The sequence below is a fragment of the Microtus oregoni genome, unplaced genomic scaffold (genome assembly GCF_018167655.1).
Source record: "Microtus oregoni isolate MIOR12 unplaced genomic scaffold, Mior012 000007F_ref0000211, whole genome shotgun sequence".
NCBI lineage: Eukaryota > Metazoa > Chordata > Mammalia > Rodentia > Cricetidae > Microtus > Microtus oregoni.
Genome location: NW_024543066.1, coordinates 50,947,508 through 50,964,258, shown reverse-complemented (window position 1 = coordinate 50,964,258; position 16,751 = coordinate 50,947,508). Strand labels below are relative to the sequence as shown.

The 16,751-nt window shown below is 46.1% G+C and overlaps 1 protein-coding gene across 2 annotated transcripts in view; it reads right to left on the bottom strand.

Moving 5' to 3' along the window:
• Kirrel1 (kirre like nephrin family adhesion molecule 1) overlaps positions 1-16,751 on the bottom strand; it is a 98,341-nt gene that overhangs the window by 65,344 nt on the left and 16,246 nt on the right. The gene's annotated exons all lie outside the window — the stretch shown is intronic.

Sequence of the window (16,751 nt, the reverse complement as noted above, 5' to 3'; positions counted from 1 at the left end):
GCTTATTCTATCTTAAAAGCTCAGTGTTAAGAGATGAAAATGCTATATGTTGAAGAATAAATTTTACTATATTGCTACCGGTGGGGGCTGAAACTTTCCCATCATTATCTAAACATATCCAAACATTATCCCGTAACTATTTGCCTTACAGTCAGTTCAACTGTCCACTGGCTGCCTATAGAAAATTGTTTAAAAATGCATTTATGTGTATACACACTTGGAGAGGATAGTGGTAGCTTTTTTTTTCTTATAGAAAGAGGGAGGGAGAATTAGGATGGCTATTGAAAATGTTCTCCTGTGGGGCTGGAAAAATGGCTTGGTAGTTAAGAGCACTGGTTGCTCTTCCAAAGGTCCTGAGTTCAATTCCCAGCAACCACATAGTGGCTCACAAAAGTCTGTAGTAGGATATGATGCCCTCTTCTGATGTATATGAAGACAAAGCACTCATACATAAAATAAATAGATAAATATTTAAAAAGAAAAAGAAAATGTTGTCCTGTTGTCTGGCAGTATGGAGACACAACAGGCAACTTGCTTCACACAGTCTTGAACATACAGAAGATTCTTCCTTTAATTCTGCTGCCTACTGCTCTATACAGCCAACCCACGTCAATGCCTCTGGCTTAGACTACAGTCCAAGGCATGCAAAGGTGGGCCATCTATATCTCTTAACATGTCCACACTGAGCCAGACACAGTTATGTGCTTAGCAAAAGCTTGTGTCGGTAACCACCAAGATAAAGATCATTCATTTTAACTTCAATGGAAGCAAAGCCCTTCTGCACAGGATAAGTCTCACCACACAGTACCATACAATAAAACACACACTAATGCTTGAAGAAGGTTAGGGTGAGCAGCTAGCCTCTCTGTCATGAGTTTACCTACTGGAAGAAGGAGATAATACCTACTGAAGGAAGTATAGTGGAAATTAAACACAGAATTGTGAACTAAAGGGAAAATCATTATGTATCAAATACCTTTTCTAAAAAAGAAGACTAGACACTAAGGATGCATATTACTGTTATAGTACTTGCCCAGCATGCACAAGCCCTTGGATTTGATATCTAGCCAAAAATTAAAAGGAGAAAAATAAATTTTAAAAAAATTGTTAAGTGAGACAATCACTGAGATGCTGTAGTCCTCATAACCTCCAACAGGAAAATGCCTCCTGGGCTTTGGGTCCCCAGCATCAGAAACTGCTTTACTCAGCATGGCCACCATGCCTCACTAAAGCTTGGCACATCAACAAATACCCTAGAGAGAGTTCTAACGCTTGCTGCACCAGCTTTGGGAGCAACTAAAGATGAGAGGAATAGCCCAAGTTCTTCCTAAATTCTACTGAATTGGCATCAACTCATTTCTAGTTATTGTAGAAGGGGAACCTTACACAGCTCCATAATGCCACCCCACCCCACTGCCACTGCCACCCCAGTATTAGGTTGGCTAAAATAACAGAGTAGTTAGAGCAATTACCCTGCAGTTCACTCTGAAGACTCAGGGGACCTTGATCAGGCAGACAAGGCCAACCGAGTCACTGCTTGGCTAGGGTAAGTTTTATAAGAGCTGAAGGTCAAGGATCAGTGGTGGAGAAAGACAGAGCAGACAGAACAGTCGGTCTGGAATGTTACAAACCTGCTGGCAGAAGCAAGCGGGCCCACCTCGGTGACTACGGAGTAAATAGGAGGGACGGGAGTGACAGAAATACCATGAGCCCTCCTGAGAATGGACAGGGGCCTCCCAGGCCCCATCCCAAAGACTGAAATCCTACATATTAATTTACCCTGGAGGTGACAGCTCCTCCAGACATTCTAACAAGACCTGATTTCTGCTTCTCAGAGCTTCCTAGTCATGCTACCCACATACTAATTCAGCATCTCCTGTCTTGCTCTGAGAGGGCCTACTGTACACCAAGTCACCAGCTGGTCCTGCTCCATAACAGCTGTATCCTTTCTGAGGAAAACAAACAACAGACCACCAGCCAGCCTGATTCTAGAGCCACTGTTCTGTCAGATCTTATCTGTGGCTTTGGATAAGTGGCTTATCTTCTCTATGTGTGTCAGCTTCCTCCTGTGTAAAATAACAGGGCTACTTTAAAGAAATCTCCTAAAGGGGCTGGAGAGATGGCTCAGTGGTTAAGAGGACCCGGGTTCAGTTCCCAGCACCCACATGGCAGCTCACAACTGTCTGAAGATCCAGTTGCAGGGGATCTGACACCTTCACACCAATGCACATAAAAAAGTTAAATAAACCATAAAAAAAGAAATCTCCTAAAATCACTGTGAAGGTTAGAATATTAATATCACTTACAAAGGTACTACCAACACATGGTTAGTGCATGAGGAAATTTACTCAAGATCCAGCACATGATTACAATCAAGTTTCTCTGACTTTAAAACTCATGTTCTGCCCAGTTCTGGTCTCATCTCTTCACATCTCCCAAAGCATGCTGTCTTCCACCTCTAACAAACTTGCGTTGCACTGTAAACCCCTCATAGAGCAGCTTCTCCCAACCACCTTTGTGTACTCCAGGGGACCCCATGGAGTCAGAACAGGGAGAAGGAATACTTTAGCTTTCCTGCCTATCAGAGCATCAGCAGACACAGAGAAAAGAGACGGACATCATAGAGGTACTGGAGAAGAAAGCCCTGACTGCAGCCATTTCCTTTCCTCTGCTTCTCACATGGCCTCTGGCCCCCTTTTGAGGCCAAGATTCCCCTGAGAGAATATTAAGGCCCCAAGCTCCAAGCAAATAAGAGCACCAATCTGTCAATGCGGCCAGGTTAAGAGCGATCCATCTGCTTCTAGAGAGTCCAAGGAGTCATGGTGAGGACCCTTGAGCACCCTGCCTCCACCGTTGACCCCGCATGGCTGCCTGCTGCTCTTCCTCCTGCTGCAGCCCGAGCTAGCTCTGCTTCTTTCCCTAGCTTCTGCAGTCTTGTTCCAGGCCCCTTTGATCAGTCCCACCTAACTCCTTCATTGGTGGAGTTCTTATTTCCACTTTCCCCTTCTTACTGTTATACACACACATGCCTTCCTCCATTCCTCCACCTCACTAAACAGAGGTGTTTATGCACAGAGGTGTTTGTGTCTTGGTGAGAAAGCTTGGGAAACTCCTTGGTGAGCAAGGCTAGCACTAATGTAGCCTAAGTGTGCCACTTGCTAGCACTGAACAGAAAGCCCAGTATGATTTAAAGTTCGTAGAGTAGGGGCTAAGAAGTCCCTCAAGGACGCTGTTTCCACACAGAGGCACCCAATGGCTTTCTGTAGTCATCAGAGATCAGTTTGGTGACAGGTACCTGCCACTCATACCTAGGCTGTCACATCTATTGTTAAGAGAGTCTAAATGGAGGACCTTGCTGGGATGACTTCTTCCTATTAGAGCAAGAAATTCCAACTTCTGAATCTCTTAGCTTCATTCAGTAAACCCCAGTTAGAATCCTGAGGCCACTGAAGCTGAAGGGAGGGAGCCTGCCATAGGGAGAGGAGCTAACCTCTTTCTCCCAGCCTGCCTCCTTCTTCAGTTCTCCTCTGGAAACTTCCACTCTCATTTATGATATTCTTTTTTTCCTTTCTTTTCCTTTCTTTTTTTCATTTTGTTTTAGAGTTGCTTTGGTTTGGTTTTGGTTTTGTTGTTTTGTTTTTGTTTTGAGACAGGGTTTCTCTCAGCTGTCCTAGAACACACTTTGAAACTCACCAGACTGGCTTCGAACTCACAGAGAGCTGCCTGCCTCTGCCTCCTGAGTGCTTGGTTAAAGGTGTGCGCCACCACTACCCAGTTCAGCTTTCACATTTAGTGTTCTATAGCTGGAGCTGAAGACCTTGCCACAGTCACCCGCAGGGCTTCAGCATACCTAAGATGCAGGTCCCAGGCCCTTGTCTCTACTCTTTTCCTTCTTTCACTTCCAAACCCCTTCTCCCCAGACAATGTTAAAAGAAGGGGTAGCTTTCCTTGAAGTATTACTTGAGCATCTCTTTTCCATTTTCTGAAACTGCACTCCTTTCAAGAAGTCTTCCAATTGGCCTGACCATAAATATGAAAGAGATCTAAGGAATTATTTAACTCCATCTGTACTTATATAAGAAGTCGGGTGCCAGAGCAATTATGTACTTTGCTCAGTTTATGTAGTAGTTTAAAAGAAAATGGCCCCCATAGGCTCATATGTCTGAATAATTGGTCCCCAACTGGTAGAACTTTTTAGGAAAGATTACAAGATTTGGCTTTGTTGGATGAGGTGTGTTTCTGGGGGTGGGCTTTGAGGTTTCAGAATTGCCATGTCATTCCCAATTCCCCTCTGCCTTCTACTTGTGGATCAAGATGTGAGCTCTCAGCTGCTGCTCCAGCCACCTGTCTCTTTGCCATCACTCCACCATCACAGACTCTGAAATCCCAATTAAACTGGTTCTTTCATAAGCAACCGTGGTCATGGTGCTTTGTCACAGCAATGTAGAAGTAATGAATATAGTCCATGGGGAGTATCTATTGCCAATGGGAGAAGACAGCCCAGTCTTCTCTATCCTGCCAAGCTGTCTGCTAGTCACAGAAGGGACAATTGAATGCCCTGTCTGGTGGGCAAGACAATCTCATTATTCTGCCTCCTGTCCTCTATCCTAAAGAGCCTTTCTATGTATTCAATCTCTTGTTATATTTTATATAAGTATTATTGGTCTTAAACAAAAACTGACTCAACTGTAAGCTCCTGGGAAGCAGTAAGCACATTGTATTCACTTCTGTTTCCTCGGCAGCTAACCACACTTTGCACTCTACAAATCCCTGCCAAATGATAGTAAATGAAAATATATTGTGGCTTCTAAAACAACAGGTTTGCTTTAAAAGGAGGGTAAGGAAGGTTCTTTCTGGAAACAAAATGGCAAAGTTTGGCACAATCCATGAAGAGTCGATTCTTCCCACACTTGCCAGCATCCCGAAGGACAGTTGGGCTATAGAAGGATTGCACCTTTGCCCTTTCCAAGATCAAAGGAAAATGGCATGACCTTCCAGGCCAGGGACTTTGCATCTGGGTGGAACACTTCATGGCTGCAGGCCAAACCCAAAAGAACTTTAGACAACACCTGGGAACCCTATCATTGAGTGAGCCTAACTGGCTCTTCTCTGCCCCTCCCATTCTGGGTTCAAGATCTATCCTCACTTGACCCACAATGGACATATACAGATTAGGGATCCTGGGAAGGAGCAGGCTGGAAGCCAACTAGGCCCACGTCACTTCAGTGGAAGCCCTATAGAAGCCCTCACACAAGGCAAAGGAGTGTAATGAATATGGTGGATAGGTGGAAGAGCAGTGGCCCAAAAGAACCTGCCCGGATCTTGTCTCAGTCTTCCTTCCCTCAAGTTACTGCAGTCTCACCTCATCTAAGATCGCAGGATCATCCTCAGGGCCTTCAATTTGGGCAGAAAAGAAAGACCCAGGACAAGTCCTGGCTTTTAGGAGGCAGCACATAGGCAGTAAGGATGCAGGGGTATGTTAAGGTCACTCCCCAGTGCAGTCCCAGGAGCCAAAGAGAGTAGGTGGGGCTAAGAATGCAGAGTGCTTGTCCAATGTGTAGGAAGTTTTGGGTTCCATCTCCAGTCCCACATCAACTAGGTCTGCTGGCACATGCATTTAATCCCAGCTCTTGGGAGATAAAAGCAGGAGAGAAATCCAAGTTATCTTTGACTACATAGTAAGTTCGAAGCCACGGCTCATAAGACCCTGAGGGAAACACACACACACACACATACACACACACAAAAACCACTGGGCAGAACTTAGTTATATAAGAACCTTTGCAGAAATGGAAGCCAGTAGTCAGATCTTCCAGCCAGACTGGGTCAGAGTAAGCTGCGTGCTTTGAACAGATCACATTTTTTCCCTGGTCTCCTGTTCTCATCTCAAACTCAGGGACCTGATCACCTCTAAGGTCTCTTCCAGAATTGACATGCTGGAACAGTACAGTATAACTTATGCTATGAGATCACCTACCTCTGTATATCTATAAAGTTCTTCACATCCTTCCATCCTTCTAGCTTCATTTGAATGGAAATGGTCTCTCTCTAATCTTTGCTTCTTACCTCCCTTCCTCCGGGTGACCAGAAATTGGAATGTGGCCTCTCTAGCAGCAGCAAGTTGACTTACTGTTCAAGAATCTATGGAAGCTACCCACTAAGAATCCAGGAGCAGAAGGCTTTACCAAGCCCCCGCCCCCTCCAGCCACAATCATGCACACACCTGGAGCTGATTTCCTTCCCCTTCTGCAACCCAAAACTGTTGTCTCCTTGCTGTGAATTTAACCTCTTTCAGGAAGCCTAGCCAAACCAGCACCATCCATACCATAGCCCATCTATTTCCTGTCTTGCTGATGTTTAACACCTTGAGTCACATTATATGTATTGGCAGCTGCTTACATACATATATGTAAGCATGCATACATCCTGGCAACAACGGGCATTCTTCTGAAAGCTGCAGGTTAGCAGTGGGGCTAAGCAAAGCCCTATATATCCCCTTACATAACTGCCATGCATAGAATACCCTAGGGGAACCTGGTGGCCTTCTCAAGGAAGAGGAGGCTAGAGGAAGGTAGAAACATACAGATATGAGTTATTATGAGAAGCAAATGGTACTCAAGCAAAAAAAAAAAGAGAAAAAAAGAAAAATGTATAAACTTTTCTTTCCACTCACAAAGTTAGTTAAAAAGAATTTCAGCTTTAATCCCAACACTGGAGAGGAAGAGACAGTCAGAACTCTATGAGTTTAAGGTCAGTCTGGTGTACTTATTGCAATCCAGGCAAGTCAAGGTTGCCTAGTGAGGGTTGAACTTGTCCATATTGGGTTTCATGGTCAAAGTTGATGTGGACGACTGACCAGGTCTCTCCTTAAGAGGGCACCAGATTTCATTACAGATGGTTGTGAGCCACCCTATGGTTGCTAGGAATTGAACTCAGGAACTTTGGAAGAGCAGGCAGTGCTCATAACTGCTGAGTCATCTTTTTGTCTCAAAACAAACAACTTTGTCATGTTAGGAGTTTTGGAAGGCCAATGAGGTTAGATAGTTGATGCCTCTTCCACACTCTGGAAATTCAAACCAGAACAGTGAACTGACTAGAAAATTAACACGGAGCAGCAGGGTGGCTTCTGCTCTCTTGCTGCATCCTGGGTCTTGGTCACCCTGAGAGAAGCAGGCTGAAGAACGATCCAAAAATGAACAGCCAGCACATGGCATTTTTTACTCCATGTCTGGGCTTTGGTTGAAATGACTCCTTGATGCCAGCCCACAATGGTCATTTTTAGCCTGCTGTTGGGGCTGGGTGCTCAATACTATGGGCTCCGCCCAAGTTCCAGAATCCGCAGCAACTGGAAGAATATTACAGTGGCTATGGGCCACTGCTTCTTCATTCTCGGACCCCACAAATCCTCTACTCTTTTTTTTTTTTTATTAAAGATTTATTTGTTTATTTATACAGTATCCTGCCTGTAGGCCAGAAGAGGGCACCAGATCTCATTATAGGTGGTTGTGAGCCACCATGTGGTTGCTGGGAATTGAACTCAGGACCTCTGGAAGAGCAGTCAGTGCTCCTAACTGCTGAGCCATCTCTCCAGCCCCCAAATCCTCTACTCTTAAAGTAGTTCTATCATCAGATTTTGTTTTGTTTTGTTCTGTTTTTTTCTTTCTTTTGGTTTTGTTTGTTTGGTTGGTTTGGTTTTTGTTTTTCAATACAGGGTTTCTCTGTAGCTTTGAAGGCTGTCCTGGAACTAGCTTTTGTAGACCACACTGGTCTCGAACTCACAGAGATCCACCTGCCTCTGCCTCCCGAGTGCTGGGATTACAGGCGTGCGCCACTACCGCCCGGCTCTATCATCAGCTGTAAGAAAACACACATCTTGTCATCTCAGCTACCATCTGTCATGCCACACCAGCAGGGCAGCACAGAGGAGGTCAGTCCTGATTGGGAATGGAACTCATGGTGGTGAATTATTAGCAGCAACTATTATGTCTAGGGACGATAACAAACACACCACACAGTTTTCATTTTCTCAGAGTACATGACACATGACAGTTTGAAGGGCTGAGCTGGAAGAAAAACCAGACCATGCATTGAACACGCATTATAGAGATCTGCCAAATGGATATTCCAACCCGCAAGGACAGGGACAGTCACACAACAAGGTTGCTTTTCCGTTCAACACCCCTCCCCGCCCGCCCCACCGCACTCACTCTGTTACTCTGCTATGAGGTTTTCTGTCCCGGAAGAGCACAGAGCGCTGGGATAGTAAGCAGCTCACCCTAGTCCAGCGGGGACAGACTCTCCCTAAGTACAAGCAGTTGTTCTGGAAGCCCAAGGAGATGAAGCGGTTATTCTTTGGGAAATGGAGAAGACTGGCAAGATACCTCTGGAAGAGAGACACAGGAGAAGTGAGGTGCAAACACGGCAGAGCAAATGCTGCTGGGGAAGCAGGCACTCCTGCTTGCTCCACACAGCCATCCTTAGCTCTCTCTACATGGAGCGCTTAGGGCTTCTGCTCAAGCCAGCTCCTTCCCACTCACTGAGACCTGGAGGGGTGGGGAACAACAACCAAAAAATTCACCCTGAGAACAGATTCTGTACGAGTCCACAACAGTCCATTTTCAACTTCAAAATTCCTCAACTCAGCACTAAGTTTTCTGGGATTCCCAGATCTGGGACTTTTTCTTCAGGAGGATTCTTCAGTTAGGGCTTTTGTTCCAGCCAGCAGCCCCTCTAGACCCTTTTAACTGAGCTCGTTTTAAAACAAAGGGAAAGAGGCAGAAGAGGAGGCAGTTCCCTTTGCCTCCTGCCTCTTAGCCAGGCTCTGCCGCTCTGCGGTTAACACTCAGCAATGATCCTACAAGCCTGGAATCTGAGGAATTTCCTGCCCCTGTGCTCCCTGGAAGAGCTGTGAGAGACCTAGCAATTAGGCCTCCAGTTTCCATTCCTGCCTTCCTCCACCAGAGGACGGAGTGAAAAGCTGGTGGAGGAACCAGAGAGAACTGGGGTCGGCCTGTGGCTGAGGCGTTTGCACCCAAGGTCATTGCCTCCCTGCTTTCTCTCCCAATCACTCACACCTTTTCCTTTGCCCGCCTGAGGGAGTGGTAATAGGACAAGATCCTTCCTGAAGCCATCTTGTTTTTCTGCAGTTGTAACTCAGTATTTTCCTTCCCCAGCACTGCAAGAGTTAAGGCACCCCTCAGATGCTTATCCACCCTCCTTGGTCTATGTCACTCGCCCTACGCCCACATGCTCATCACGTGTTGATTTCTTTGATTCATGCATCTGTACAGTGTCTGTTCCAGGGAGTGGGTCACAGGCCTGCCCCTAGCAGTATATCTGTCCAGGGGGACATCTAAAAGTCAGAGTAGAGGCCATGGACCTCTATATTTTGGTTCAAGACAGAGAAAGAAAGAAGGCAAGGAACAGGAAATTCATTCCCAAGATGTCTGAATGGACCATAGGAAACATGGTGCCACAGCAGCTGAGTAGCAGAAACAAATTTGTCTTCTACTTAGGTTTTGTTCTGAAAGACCCTACAGACCTCAAAACCCGCAGCTAGCATGCTCCCGGAGGAACGTCCTGTTTGCTTTAAAAAAATTCTCCCGATCAGCAGCCAGCCTGCTCTCGTAAGAACATCCCACGTGCTTGAGAGAGCAGGATCTATGAGATAGGAAGACTGCAGGGCAGGATGTTAATAAGATAGGGCATCAACAAAGCAGGTTGACTGCAAAACAGGATATCTATAAGATAGGAACAGTCATGCCCCCCCCTCCCCCCCCCCCGCCTCATTCCGATAACCACGCTTTTGCTTCTGTAAACTTGCTTTTTGCTCTTCCCTATAAAAAGCCCACTCTCCAGTTGGCAGGCACGCAAGTCCTCCGAAAGACTTTGCTGCCCGCAGGTACCTGTGTTTACTCAATAAACCTCTTGCTAATTGCATCCTGTGGTCTGGACTCGGAGTGTCCTGGTTCTGGGGTCTTCATCATCGGAGGAAAGGTCCTCTCTGAGGGTCCTTCAGTTCAAGCTAACATTAAAATCAGTTCCTACCCTCTCGTGACATATCAGTTAGTGGCTGAATTCCATGTACTAGGGCAAAAGCAGCCTGGGGTTTAAAAATGTGCCACAAATAGTTCTTAAACTTACCCTTACCCTTAGGAGCCCTGCTGGGAGCACAGCCTCTGCAGGTCCTACTGCTGCTGGCTGCTGGAGTAGACCCCTCCTCCTTCCCTTCTGGACTCCAGAGTTCCCTGCAGTCCAGGGTCCTCCTGGGAGGGTGGTTGTTTCACTTTAGCTCCATCTCTTACCTAGAACTTACTATAGAGCAAATATTCCAAGACTCCTGATTCTCCTGCCTCAGCCTCACAAGTGCTGGCTGTGAACCAGACTAGGCTAACTGATAACCTTCCCATGCAGTCCCCACCCACTTTATCCTAGCTAAGGTCACCCCTGAGTCGCCTGCCAGGTCTTAGAAATGCTAATGGTTCCTTCTCCGCCCCACCCCACCTCAGCCACCCAGTCCGGGGAAGCGCTGGAGGTAGTGATTTCTCTGCCAACCCCCCCCCCCCCCCCCAGTACTCCGCCTAGCCCTAACTAACCCTCTCTGCTCACTGGCTTCCCTTTCCCACCCACAAGCAGTAGGCAAGGAAAGTAGCCGGCCTTCAAGGTCTCAGACGTCCCTGGAATCTCTGCAGGCTCTTTACAATTCTGAGACAGTATGGAGTTAAAATGGCCGCTTCCTGTCTCCCTTCCCTTCCCACCTAGTCTTTGGTCTCAACACACTCCTCCCGTTTCAAAGGAACCAGGCTCAGAAATCCTCCAAAGGACTATCCACTGCTCTCCAGATTTCCTCCAGCTCACCTTTTGAAGGTCAATTGCCAGTTCCTCCACCCCTACGCTGCCCTCACAGCCCCTTCAAACAAAGCTTTCCTATCAGGTTTTTGACCCTGATGAAGATTTTTAACTGAAATCACTTTTTTCCCCCATCCTTTCCCCCCTCTCTTTCATTCTGAAGGGCCTTTTGTCTTCTAAGTCAAATAGCTCAGACTGAAAGGGCCAGAGAGCTTTTCTCTTCTCTCTATCTTGTAAGTAACTGGGAAAGAAAACCAGGGAGGGGGCAATAGAGGAAGTGGGTATGGGCTTGGAAAATTCAAGGCCAGCCTGTGCTATTTGAAACTCTTCCTCTAAAAATAAAAACAAATTAAGAAGGAGAAAGGTACCAATTATAAAATTATTTTCTTCCTCAAAAATATATTTAAATAAAAACAAAGAGGAAGGTCTTCAAAATGTGAAAGGAAAAGAAAGCCTCCCCATCCCCAAAAGAGAGAGGAGGTGAAAAGAGGAACAGAAAACAAGGGAGGCCTGAAGCCTCCTTGAGGAAAGGAGAAGGTGCCCTTCATGGCACGCATCCTCTGAGCAGCTTCTCACCTGGATGCCCACCCATCACAGGCAGGAAAGCTAGCAAGACTTGGCACACCCACCACACCTCCAGGGTCTCACATACAGCACTGATGTGTGAATATGGGGTTCAACAAAACAGGACTCACAGCTCCTTCTTAGCGCTCCCCAACCCCCAGAGAGAAATAAAAGTTTGGGGGGAAACCAAAGAATCTGCCTTGAGTTGAGGCAGGTGGCCGCAGATGGTCTCTGCAGTGCCTCTTCTACCTACTCTATCTTCTGTGGATAGCAAAACAATCGACGAAATGCTGCCAGCTCTCGGGGATACGTAGGTTTCTCACCCTGAAGATCATCTATGGCAAAAAATCTTAATCCCAGGCAGGCTTTTATACCCAGAATATTTGGGTATGAGCAAGGAATTAGAGGCTTGCTTAGACAGCATTCAAGTCAATTCACAAAAGCGAACAAACCTGGCTAATGTCCTCATACCAACAGGATGCGTTCATTAGCAGTGTGCATTGAAAAGATTAAAGAAATCAGGGTAGTGGGCGTGAAAAACATTAAGGCTCTCTCTTCTACACAGTCACACTGCGGGTTAACTGAGGTGACTCTCTGAAGTCTGGTCCATCTTCACAGAGCCTCTAAAGTAAGGCTAGAGACGATTCGTATTACCTGTTTCCACGAAACAGTAGTTGGCATTTTCTCTGCTTTCTTACTACTTGCCAGACACTACACTGTGTTATACAGCTTAACTCATTTAATTAGTTTATTGGTTCCATAAAAGATTTAAGGCCACATAAATAGACACATCTGGTCAGTAATATAAAAAATAAACTAAGAGAACAACAGTGAGTGAAAACAATGATCTGGAGGAAGAAAATCACTGAGGCCGTAGTGAAGCTGTGTGTTGTGATGTACTGAAAGCCTCATCAGAGAGGAACTGTGAGGATCACCCTAGATTTGAAGCAGCCAATACAAAGAACAAAAAATTCAAAATTCCTGACATAATATACAGATTTAAAAAGCATTTTATTTTATATGTATGCATCTTTTGTCTGAAAGTATATCTGTGAACTATATGCATACATGGTGCCTTCAGGCATCAAAAGTCACCAGATCCCTTGGAATTACCGATGGTTGTGAATCACCATGTGGATACTGGGAACAGAACCAAGGTCCTCTAGAAAAACAGCCAGTCCCAGGTTGGATAATTTTTGTATGTGGGGTTGGGGGAACAATACATAAAAGCTAACCAGAAGAATCACTACAGAACTTTCACCAATGAAAAGACACTCACATGTGGAGTCCAGGGCAACACCCCTATCAGAAGGGTAATCAAGCTCAAAGCAGAACGCTGGGGGCACATGCCATATGCCCAGCTTAGTCAGGGCAGATCTCAAAGGGGCAAAAGCTATTTGGTCTTGATTCACAACTCACTGTCGTGGTGCCTGGCTCTCTGAGGATAAACTTGAGAGTATTTCCAGAAATGGACTGCAGGTCCCAGAGAAATCAGAGGTGACATTAAACAGCCCCAACAATGCCTCCAGGCATAAATGTTGCTCCTTTGGACCTTGGGCAAGACAAGGCAAAAACTCTGCCACCCAAAGGCTAGGCTTTCCCTAGACAGACATAGTGTAACTGCGGTTGGCATTCCTGGTTACCTGTGAGAAAGGGATATGGGGAAAGGACGGAAGCCCTAGGCAGAAGTAGCCATATCACAGGCCAGTCCCCTGACACAGGCAGAACTAAAGAACCCACAGTGTGTTACTTAATTATCTGTAAATGGTTTTTGATCCTGTCTTTAAACATTTACCTCTATTGAATCATCTTCCTCGTTCCACCTCCCCTCTTTACAAGTTATCTTCTTTTCTGTGCTGTTGCCATAGCAACAACTCCAGGCATATAACTGCTCTCAGATTTTAAATAAAAGTTGAGACTCTTCCCCCCCTACCTCTCTTTTCCCCTTTCTTTCTAGGGATGAGGTTTGTCTCTCATTTCCTCTTTTCTTCACCTTCCTGGCTGCCTTCCACTTTCCCACTTAGCTGTTTCTGATCAGGTTCTATCACCTCCTCCTGTCTAAACCCTCTTCTTTATCTTTGGGCTTCCAAACTGGTCTGAACCTCCTGGTTGCCATGATAGCAAGAGTTGGGACCTTAGGAGGCATGGGGGCAAAGGTTGAAAAGTACGGGCATATCTGGGGAAGGTAGGAGATCTGTGGACAGTCCAGGACAGGGTCATCCTATATTCCCTGGGATCTACCTAGGATATTATCACTTCCTTGTTCTCTGAACCTCAAACCCTCCAGCAGATATGAGCAGCACGCTCCTTATATTGCCAACCACCAGACACCCAGACAGGACTTTAAATCTGCACAGGGACAGTAAAGCAGTGTGATCTGTGGAGAACTGCAGGAGGCAGATTCTAACATATGGTGGTTACTGAAAAGGGACAGAGGCTATGGCCGAACCTGCAGTTCTGGGGCCTTGACACCCTTATTCTCCATGTTCTCGTTTTATTCGTATCCTTCAGGGATTGCATGAAATCTTTTTTTTTTTTTTTTTTTTTTTGAGACAGGGTTTCTCTGTGGCTTTGGAGCCTGTACTGGAACTCGCTCTGTAGACCAGGCTGGTCTCGAACTCACAGAGATCCGCCTGCCTCTGCCTCCCGAGTGCTGGGATTAAAGGCATGCGCCACCATCGCCCGGCATTGCATGAAATCTTAACTTTCAAACTGTACTCTCAAGGTCCCCGAGGCCTGGGAGATGGCTCATCTCCCAGGTATTTCAGGGATGGGAGGAAGGGTGCCAAGTAAGAAGGCAAGATAATGGCAAACTTCTGAAACCATTTTTTGCCATCCACAGCAGCCAGGTTTCGTCCGATTAAAGCAAGGGTATGGCAAATCTTCCAACAGCCCTGAAAGGCACCAGAGCCTCCTCCATGAGGTGCCAAATAATCCTGTGCTTGTCACCTTCCTAATCAAAATCTTGGATTGAGACATAAAACAAGGCTTGAAGAGGAAGTTTACCATTTCCAAAATGGAAGAGAGAACAAAACACTTCCTCATCATCATTAACTTAAAATTTCTCAATTTTATGAAATATTGATCAAGGATATATGACGGGAGGAAGAGACATGTGGCATTTTTGGAAACCTCACAACTTGGGAAGCCAGGCTTTCCTTGGTCCGGCTCCTCCTCATGCAAGCTCAGTGGTCCTCAAGTGGGGGCAACTCTGCTTCACAAGGCATTCCGGAAATGTCTGAAGGATCATTTTCTGTCACAACTAGAGAGGGAGGACCACTGGCTTTCAGTGCAGAGATTGCACCCCAACAAGGGTCTGCTATATCCACTTAAAAGTCACTGCAATGTTCTGAGCCCAAATTTCTTTACCCCTAGATTCACATTTTACACGAATACACATTTCCTAGTGTTGGTATGGGGACTAGAAAGATACAAGTACAAGACAAAAAAAAAAAAGGCTGTCACCTATATTCTCTAGTCTTGGTATGGCGGGGGCAATGGACTCATGTTCTAGCTGGGACTTACATAAGGTCAGTCAGAACCCCAAGCATCCTGGTTCCTTATCACTCTGCACCGTTAAGTATTAAGACTCAACAAAACAAGAAGGCTGACATAGATCACTTGGGAACAGCAAAATCACCTCAGAGACTACACTGAGATTATCAATGTGATCTCAACTGTCACTATGTGTTGCTGGCACCCCTCTTCTATGAAGAGCTGAAGTATCCTGCATGGGTCACACTGGGAGAAGGGAGTTTCTGGATTTGACTCCATCAATTTGACTCCAAATTCTATCTTCCTCTTTTTTCCAGACATAAAGGAAGGACATGCTCATTCTGAATTACAGGAAATGCCTGTCTAGTTCCCCATGTGCCACGGAGCACCTGAAGCTATGAAATAGCAAGCAGCTTTATCCAGGTGGAAAGTCAATGAGAAAGTCAAAACTCAGTCACCTGTCTGACTCCCACTCTAAACTGATACTCTGGGCACTCAGGAGCTAGGAATGGAGAGATGCTACTCAAAAGAAGGAAAAAGGAAGGGACAAAGGACCAAAGACCCAAGAATCAAAATTTCCAAAAAGTAGGAGATGGGATGGAAGAGGAAGGAGAAACTGCTGGTGGCCATGAACATATGGGGAGCTGCCTTCAGATAAAAAGAAAGAACTAAGCCGGGCAGTGGTGGCGCACGCCTTTAATCCCAGCACTCGGGAGGCAGAGGCAGGTAGATCTCTGTGAGTTCGAGACCAGCCTAGTCTACAGAGCCACAGAGAAACCCTGTCTCGAAAAATCCAAAAAAAAAAAAAAAAAAAAAAAGAACTAGAGAACTTGATGTTGGGGAAGGGGCATTTGGAAGGAAAGAAGATGCTGAACACAGGAAAAGGGGTCTAGGGAGAGATGGCTGCTGCCTGGCAACTGGTGACCTCACATGGGCATCCCTGTGGGCCTGGTCACAAGATTTCCTGACTCATTCCATCACCAAAACAGTCACCCTGGTGGAGAAGAGAAGATTCTGGAATCACATCCTCCTAATTCTCCCTACACCCCACCCCACCCTCCCCAACTGCCAATATCCCAAGCTTCCCTGATGTTGGCTAGCTGATCCTGAAGAAACCTAAGAAGAACCCCATACACATCCACAGGCTTCTATGGTCCCTCCATCTCTCCCACCGGCTGTCCTTGAGGTACAGTTGCGGCCCCTTCCTACTAGAGAAAGCTCCACTCAGCTCCTTAAATACTTCAATGATTCCACTTTTCCAATGAAGGAACACTATGGCTTATGAAGGAGCCTGGACTTTGCTGTTTGTTTTGTTTTCAACAACACATAATCCTGGGGCTTGGGGAACTTGAAATCTGGCTGGAAAACTGAAAGGTCAATACTTTAAAATTGGGTATCCTGAGCCTATAAACTGAGCTAAATGGGAGGGCTGGAGAGGAAGAGAAGAGTCTCAGCTCCATGCAGGGGCAGACACCAGGTCTGAGGGTCGGGGCAGAGAAGCCTCCATCAGGAAACTGGTTGGCTTTACTGAATCCTGCAAACTGGAAGTGGAAGGCCCTGGTTTTCATTTCTTCCCTTCCCCCACAGCTCAGCTCTGGTTGCCCTCTGAGATGATTAAAACCAAAAGAATTTCAGTGTCTGGAATTCACTTTTCACCACGATGCCATTTGCTTCCTTTTCTCTCCTGCAGTTTTTCCTCTTGGGAGAGCCTTTTGCTTCACGCCTTTCTTCTGGCTCTAAGAAGATTCCCAGTGTACACTAATTACCGTTGTTTTCATTTGGGGGGGGGGGTGATTCAAGGAGGGGTTGTCACAGGCAAAGGGGAAAGAGGAAGGATGGGCGGA